The 8635-nt window shown below is 29.4% G+C and overlaps 1 long non-coding RNA gene across 1 annotated transcript; it reads left to right on the top strand.

Moving 5' to 3' along the window:
* Positions 1 to 1126: 1126 nt before the first annotated feature.
* LOC147811038 (uncharacterized) lies at positions 1127 to 5708 on the top strand. The gene is made up of 3 exons (XR_015433118.1): positions 1127 to 1248; positions 2159 to 2303; positions 5366 to 5708. It is a non-coding gene; the product is annotated as an uncharacterized LOC147811038 (long non-coding RNA).
* The last annotated feature ends 2927 nt before the right edge of the window (positions 5709 to 8635 follow it).

Below are 8635 nucleotides of genomic sequence, written 5' to 3'. Positions count from 1 at the left end.
TGTCATGCTGTTTGAGCTGGTTGATGGAGAGGTAATTTAAAGGCTTCTTCCTTAGCTTCATTAGCAAAACACTCAAACACATTGTGCAGAATTTTACATGCTTGTGATTTTAAAACTTCACCTTTTTTAAATTTAAAAGGCATTTCTCAAAATTCAAAAAAGTTAAAAGAGGAAAAATAAAATAAAATATTCAACAAATAAATTTGTGGAATTTTTTTTTCTAAAACAGAAGCTTTTGAAAAAGAGAAAAGATTAAAAAAAAAAGGGAATCGAACGCTCTAAACGATGTTTAAGGAGCAAATGCTCATTTCTCTTCACTCTAGGGCTAATACAATGGACCGAAGAAAAAAAGTATCCTTTTCTCCCACCGAAACCAGTCCTAAAGAGGGACCCCGCACCCCTACTTGAAATAATCATACCTTGTTACCATAGTCACCGCCACACCTCCAGACGAATGTCTATCAGAGTACCTATCGTAGACAAACAGTACTCTGCCAGACATTCGTCTGGAGCTGTGGCGGTAACGAGGTATGATAATTTCAAGCAGAGATGCGGGATCCCTCTTTAGGACTGGTTTCGGCGAGAGAAGACACCTCTTTCATCGAAGCTACCCTCCCTAAAATGCCCTCTTCTTGTCTTCATAGCACCAGACTGCCGCAGACTTAGTGGCGGTCAGAATACCTATCTTAGACAAACAGTATGTACTACGATATTTTCCCTAAAAATAATTTTTAAAATTTTCGTGATGCTTTTCTTGAGAACTGTTAAATGTAGTTTTCAGTTCCATATAGTTTTCCAATTTAAGAAATTTTAATCTATATGAAAATCAAGAGAAAATCTAACGTACTTCCTTCCTCTACGACTCTCCACACGCTAATGGAGAAATTATGCGAAGTATTGCCACAGAGAGTCCTGCTCTACGCTACCTGCAGCTCATTTTGATTGCCAATACAACTGAAAAGAGGAGGAGTTGTTGTTGTTGTTGATTTACGTCGCACTAGAGCTGCACCATGGGCTATTGGCGACGATATTTGGTCAATTTAGGAATTGGTAACTGGGCGGAGTGAGCTTGACGCTAGCTTTTATCCATCAATCTTCTTATAACCCTATATTGATTGTGTGACCAAACTTTTTCGCCAAAGCAATTGGCGTTGTTTAATAAACAAAAGCTATTGTTAGAGGAAGCCATTTTCTGTATTTGGCTGCGCGGGATTTCATATTTTATCATTATGAAAGTTTTAATTACAGGTAATTCTTATTAATTAAAGATTTATAATATTAGTGTACGTTTCATAGCAGTATATAAAAAAATTGCATGAAATTTTTAAAAAGATTAATGAATTTTATTAAATATCTGTGAATACCACGCGTTAGATTTTAAAGTAAATAGTTTGTAAAATGTATGTATTTTAAGAAAATCGTTATAAAAATTCATTTATCAAAGTTTTTCTCTGCTTCCTTAGAAATCCTTTGTTTGATCTGCCGAAATTGTGTGAAGCAGTTTAGTAATGAAATTTCATTTAGTTAAATTACTTGATTTATGTTTATTTTAGTGACATAATACAGAGGTATCTTTTTTTTCTATGAAATATATTGCTAATTAAAATTTATTTTATATAGAAAGATTAATATTGAATTTTCTTAAAAATAGTGAAGAGGGTTTTGATCATGTCTAAAATAATTTGTTTCAATTTTATTGTAAACTAATTTTAAAAAAAATTCTGAGAGAAATGGAACAAATTTAGATAATATTTATCATTTTCATTCACAGTTACTGCATTCATTATTATTCTTTTAGGTTGTCTTAACTATTGAATAAATTATGAGCATGCATACTTTCAAAAAAAATTTTTATTCTATAGGTGTATCACATTTATGTGCAAAATAATTTGTACTCAATAATTTGTTTTATTTAAAATACATAATACAAATACTATAATAAATTAGAAGATAATTCAGATTAGCAAGTTATCTTAAATTTAAGTTATCTTTATTGGATATTAATATGAAATTGAATTTTTTCAATTATTTAACTTCTCAAACTATATCTATAATTGTATTTTTTTCATTACCCTAAGATTTTTGACTGTTTACGTGGACAATGTAAAGCAAACTTTTCATATTTCTTCTTTCTCTTCATAAAATACTTTTTTACTAGGTGATTCCCTGGAGAAGTAATTGGCTAATTACTTGAATGCTGAATGAAAATGGGATATCGATGTTTGCACACCCTAGAATCGGTGTGGACAAATTAAGTGTGCAGTTGTGAAGGGACGATTGTGTTTTTGTCTTAATTCATGTTGGTAAGTTGAAATGTAATTTTTAATGACTATGTATCTAAACCATTTGTTGACATTGTTAGTATCTTGTGTAACTATTCTAATTCAGATACTTATTTATTTTTTTATTAATATTACTTATGGTTGTGCTATAAAATAATAATTTATTTTGCTTTTCTTAAAAATAAAGGAACTAATGATGTGCAATTGGGTACAATGCCCAACTTTAAAAAACTGGCTTGTGTGGTTAATAAAATTTGTGGGGTTATTGGGGAGATTTTGTTTGGTTACCTGTGGAAGAATAATTCTGGGTAGCCAGCCGCCAGGAACTAATAAAAAGAGAAGGGAACTCAGAAGGTATAACTCGTAACCACCCCCGGACAACTATCTACATGTGTTTGTTTTTTTTTGTTATTAAATTTGCAAGTTTAAAATCTGTTTAGCACCTTGGCGATTGTAGTTGGCACGGCAGATCACAATACAGAAATATTTCTGAGTTGTTTTTCTCGAACGAAGAGTTTAGAAATTTCTCTTGCTGAAAGATCAGCGTATGCATCAACATTTTGTTAATCTTGAAAACGTCACTATAAAGCGATTCAATGAAGTAATTAAAACTTTGTGAATTTTACTTGGGCTAATGTTCTGTGAATCAGCTTTATCTGTGGATGAATGTATTGGTTAAGATCACATACATTTAAACTGCCAGGGCCATATTCAACTGGCAAACATCTTTGAAGAATGCATAGCAAAGTTGCTAAAAAAAGAAGTGTATTTATACACAACTTTATATACTAATCAGGGTTGGAGTTTTTGCCGGCAAAAAGGGGTTTTTGCCAGGACAGTGGCAAAAACTGGTAAAAACCGGCAAAAACCAAATTATCTAAATTGCTGATTAAATATTATTACAAAATACTTTAAACAAATTTAAATCAATCATAAGGAATAATAATTTTGATACATTACATGAAAAAATTATTTTTAACATATTAATAATTAATATACCTAAGGGTAATAATTTTTAAAAGATTGAAAGTTTTTGATCTCTTTTCATTTTAGAATCCTAAAATAAATGTTTTTTTACAAATAAATATTATTATTTGTATAATACTATTATTTATTATAAAAAATTATTATTTGTACAATAATTAACTACACATGTTGATAGATATTTTGTGCTTTAAATTATATTTGTATTAATTTAAAATAAGTTCATTTCACTGGAAAAAAGAGAATAATCACAAATTTTCCATTCAATAATGTTTTATACTACTAAAACGATACATTATCATTTAATTATGGAAAAATAGTTTTGTTAATTTTTTTGTAATTATTTATATTCATAGTATATATTTCAATTTTAGGAATAATTTTGTATCAAAAATGTGTTTTTGTCCTCTCATCTTGGAAAATATAGGTTTTTGCCACTTTGGTTGGCAAAAACCTGTTTTTGCCAGGACGGTTTTTACCGGTATTTACCCTGGTTTTTTCCACCTGCGGCAAAATCTTGCCAACCCTGATACTAATAATATAAAAATATTGTAATCTTGTCTTGACATTTAGCCAGATAACCAGAACTCATCCCATACAAATAAGAAAGAGTAGTCACAGTCAGATATCTGTTTAGAAGAGATTTGGGTCCGTTAACGAACTATTCACAAAATATCTTTTCATAAAAACGGACATTTCACAAAATAATTTATCCTTTACTCAGACCCTTCACAAATTCGTTTATCTTCATTATTGTTTTTTTAATCGAATAAACCCTTCCCGGGGGGGGGGAGAATGACAGGTGTAATCTAAATAAATTTTGTCTTCGGCAGACACTTCTTCCTTTATTCGTCCGAAATGAATATTCTGCGTTCAGCAGTATATGCAAAATACCAAATATTTGTATGTTGCATCTCTAATTTAGTAGCAACAATTGCTGTTTATTTTTTAACTTTTAATTTTTTTAATTATAATTTTACAGTGTTGGGCATAATCTTGTAAGTCTTTACAATTTAAAAACTCCTTGAAAAAGTTTTTTTTTTTTTTGCAATAACAGACCCTATTTGCGCAAATTCACAAAAGCAGGACCCTGGTTGAAAGAATGTGACTTAACGTTTATTTTATATTCACAAATTACAAGTAATTTTTTCCCAATTTTACAAATACGGACCTTTTACAGAATGTCTGGACAGATCCCTGACAGTACTTGAACAGTTTTAGTACTATGATGTTGTAAAGAAAAATATTCGGTAGAGAGTGTTTTTTTCTAATATTCTTATCTGTGCTACTTAACACAATGCAGAAAATTTTTTAGATGCAATACAATATTTTATGACTAGTTCTCTCTCTCAATGATTCTGGTTCTACCCTTAAAGAACAGAGGGAAGATTGTTTAGAGCATTGTACCTGAATTATAAATACTCTTCCACTTTAAATGCCTTTGGTAAAATATACTAAATGAATAATGCTAATAACGCTAATGAATAATGCCAATTGCTATTTCTAAATAGCAATGGGTATATGTTCAACACTAAAAGAGATTATAAAAAATTTTAGATTGCACGGAGATTGATCTAATTCTATTCTTTGTTAGCATAAATGAGATCTAGACTCAACAGAAGCTAATATGAGTGTCTCAGTTAGTATCTTTCTCTTTTATTACTATAATGTTTTGATTATTCGGAGAATTGTATATTTTTAACAGTGGCGTTATACCTTAATCGTTGTGAGTTTTTTTTTCCCCAACTGTATTGTTATAGTACGGATTGTTTACTGTTAGTACAGCACTGTTTATAAATTATTACAGTATTAATAAAATAATTAAAGTCAGAATGAATTAAATGATCTTTTAATGTTTATCAGTATTTGTCTTTAATCACACCGTGGTTAAGGAAAAGACAGTGCCCTACCAGTTAGTATATTCCTCTTTTATTAATAATATATATTCTTTTACTTTGATTATTTCAAAAATATTTATTACTTTTGTTTTTATCAGTGGCATTTATTGCATTCTAAATAAAAACTAATTTAATGTTTGATCTAGATACTAATAAGTTTAGAAAATTAATTTATGATTTTATTTTTTATTCTTGTAAAAGGTTTAGAAAATAATATTCATTAAGGAACTGGTGATGTCGACAGAATTTAGATGATTAGATACTAAAAAACTGGGAACAGTGCAATCAAACCTGAACAATGGACAAACACATCAACATGTACTGGCTCATCATTAAAAGTCAGCGTGGGGATAACACAACATGCACATTCCATGATCCATCATGGACTCGTGCCTTTAAGAAGCCTACGTGGCTGTCTCTAGGGTAAACGGTGACTCAACAGTGCACACACCAACTGAACAATTGGCTGTGGGGTCATTTATGTTGTGTAAAGAAAATATAATAAAATCTGTGCTGTGACTAACTATTAAATGCTGTGATGTAATGTCCTGTGATTGTCTTGTTCTTAAAGCCATTAGTCTTTATATGTAAACCCTGATTGATGCTGCAATAGAAATATTAAATAATATTAAGCAGACACTTTCCCTCTCTTTCAGATGTAAGTAACCTGACTAAATCGGGGATCTGCAAAAAGAAAAAATCGAGCAACAAAGCTAATGTTGCAATAATTTACACTCCTTTTTTATGTCTTGATTTTAAAGTGACAGATGTGTCAAATCCCCGAGTATGAGTTTGAGTGATGCTTCCACCCAAAAGAGTTGTGAGACCACTCTGAAAGTGTCGCAAGTATGCCATATGCGTGGAAAAAGATGGATATGCCAGATTTAATAATAATAAAAAAAAAAATTCTGTTAATCTGTGCTTATAACTTAAAACTTATACTTCTGTGCTAAATGTTCTTTCACTCTGTAATTCAAATTGATTCAAACTAATGTATGCAATCCTTTATTAGATTCACAATATGAAGAGTTGTGCTTTTATCTATATACTTAACCATTGGTTGAAATCTTAACAAGGTATCTTGATTACAATATTAATTTGAAGCAACTTGTTCTCTTCTAGCTTTTGCCTGGATTCTGCTGATGATTCATGTTTGTCCCGGGGAATGGTCTCACAGCATTGTCTGCTTAAAGCTTTTCTGTGAGATATATTTACCAGGACTTGATTTTCTACAATGGTTTATGCAGAGTCTCATTTAGTTTGAAGAATATCTCTGTACCGTAACAAGATAACATTTCAGTCATTGGTTTTGCTATATGTATTAAATATAATTGTATATTTTTTAAATTCATAAAAATAATTAAGCTCTTTATTTTCCGGCACGGTTGTCAGTTATTAATATAACTGAAGTCTTTGATTGGATTCTGATCCACTGTAGAATTTTAAAGTAACATGATTTCTATTTTTTTATCTAGAAAAATGCTTTTATTTTACAGCTGACTAAGCAGACAATAGCATAGCTGCCAACTGTTCAGAATTTTTCGGATTTGTTCCTAATTTTTAAATCCAATCTGATATTTTTATAAAAATTCTGAATTTTCATAAAATTTTTGATTTTAAACCAATCCTTTTTTCTGATCGCCACAAGCATGCATCCTGTGATTATTGTGCTAAAGTAATTTTTAGTAGCTTTTTATTGGAAAATATTATTCCAATAGCTGTCTGTTGCTGATTATTTCACTAAATTATTATTTTTGGAATTTTTTTTTTTTTTTTGTAGTATTTAAACACTTGCATCAGAAATATTTGTTTATGATGTAGATTATTATTTACCAGTGTTTTATAATTTGGAGATAAATATATATATATTAATAGGTAATGTTTGTTTTTAATATATTATACCGGTATTCCTAATTATAAAACATTAATATTATAAGTTTCCCACAAAAGATAGTGTTTATAGTTTTGTTTTACTAATTTACATATTTAAATATATGTCTATTAATGTTATGATTTAATAATTAAATTTTTATCTTACTCTCGTAATTAGTGCGTATAATTTTGTCGCATATAGTGTTCCTCATTTTTGATTCCTAAGGTTGGCAGCTATGCAATAGTTATAAAGATAGACTTAGCTGCTCTTTTTCTCAGGGTGATGCCACTGATAGTGGTCATAGACCTTATATGATTGCATCTGCAAGCACCTTCATAGAGTCAAGCTAGCTACCATACTCTGTCTATTGTGTAAGAACAAAAACAAATATACGTGCTTCAAATTCTCAGATCCAACTTGAATAATTTTTTCTTCTTCCTTTTTTATACTTTTTACATATGCTGTACTCTTACCACTAAAAATAAATATATTCAAAAGAAAATTTATCTCATTTATTTATTCTTTCTTGAAGATGTATATCAAGAGAAAGATACTATTTTATAGTACATATGTATCCAAGGTGCTACTACTATAACACTGCAACTATTTCAGTTTAAATGAATCTCAAGTTAGAATTTAATGCTACTATATTTAATTAAAATTTTGAAAATACGTCCAATAGTACGTTTAGAAGTTATTTGACTAAAATATTGATAAGTATTGTACAAGGGCTAGCTCTTGACCTGAGAAAAAAACAAGAGTTTCGGGAAACGAAAAGCGTTAGTTAACTTATTTTTAACGAACTGTAATTCAACTTTTTTTTATTTTCAACTAGCTGAATATCCACTCTTCGAACAGGATTAATAAAATCAAAAAAACAATAACTCGGTACTGAACAACCCAATGAAATCGTGGACAAAACTGAACGGTATATACTGACAAAATTAATAAGCAAAAACATAACAAAACCTGTTTTTTGTTGTTCAGCCCATTAAAATTGAGATTAACTGTATTCAACATTACTAGGCATAATATCGAAATTAACCATTAACTTGGAATTTTTGTAAATAAGTAATTTTTTTAATTTATATAATAGGAATTACCCATATTAATTAAGCATCATTGGCGACAATAATAGTATGGCGCTTGTTTACGATTAATCTATACGAATAAGTACCTGAACTCCATAAATGTTGCTTTTTGTAACATAATGGCTTACTTTTTAGTATTTCAATATGCATCTATTACATTACTTAAATGAACTGAGCGTCAGCATTAACACTTTGACTCAGAATTTTCATTAAATATATTTTTTTTCATTATTTCTTTGTATTTATTCATGTCAGGATAGGTGAGAAATAAATTTAGAAGTTTAATAATATTTGGTGAGATGAAATATAACGTGAAACACCATGTCTTTTCCTGCATAAAAAGTCAAATATTTCAAACGCGGTTCACTTCCAAACAATTTAACTAATATGCAGTTATTTATAATTGAAACTTCTTTAATTAACAAAATCATTAATACATTTTTGAATATGAATCAAAAAAAGATTTTTCCAAACTAATTATTTTGAATTTTATATTTCAGTAAAATA

The sequence above is a fragment of the Parasteatoda tepidariorum genome, chromosome 4 (genome assembly GCF_982258835.1).
Source record: "Parasteatoda tepidariorum strain Cologne lab strain chromosome 4, Ptep-v5.0, whole genome shotgun sequence".
In the NCBI taxonomy this organism is placed as follows: domain Eukaryota; kingdom Metazoa; phylum Arthropoda; class Arachnida; order Araneae; family Theridiidae; genus Parasteatoda; species Parasteatoda tepidariorum.
The sequence above is the reverse complement of the archived record's forward strand: the minus strand, read 5'-3'. Positions and strand labels throughout refer to the sequence as shown.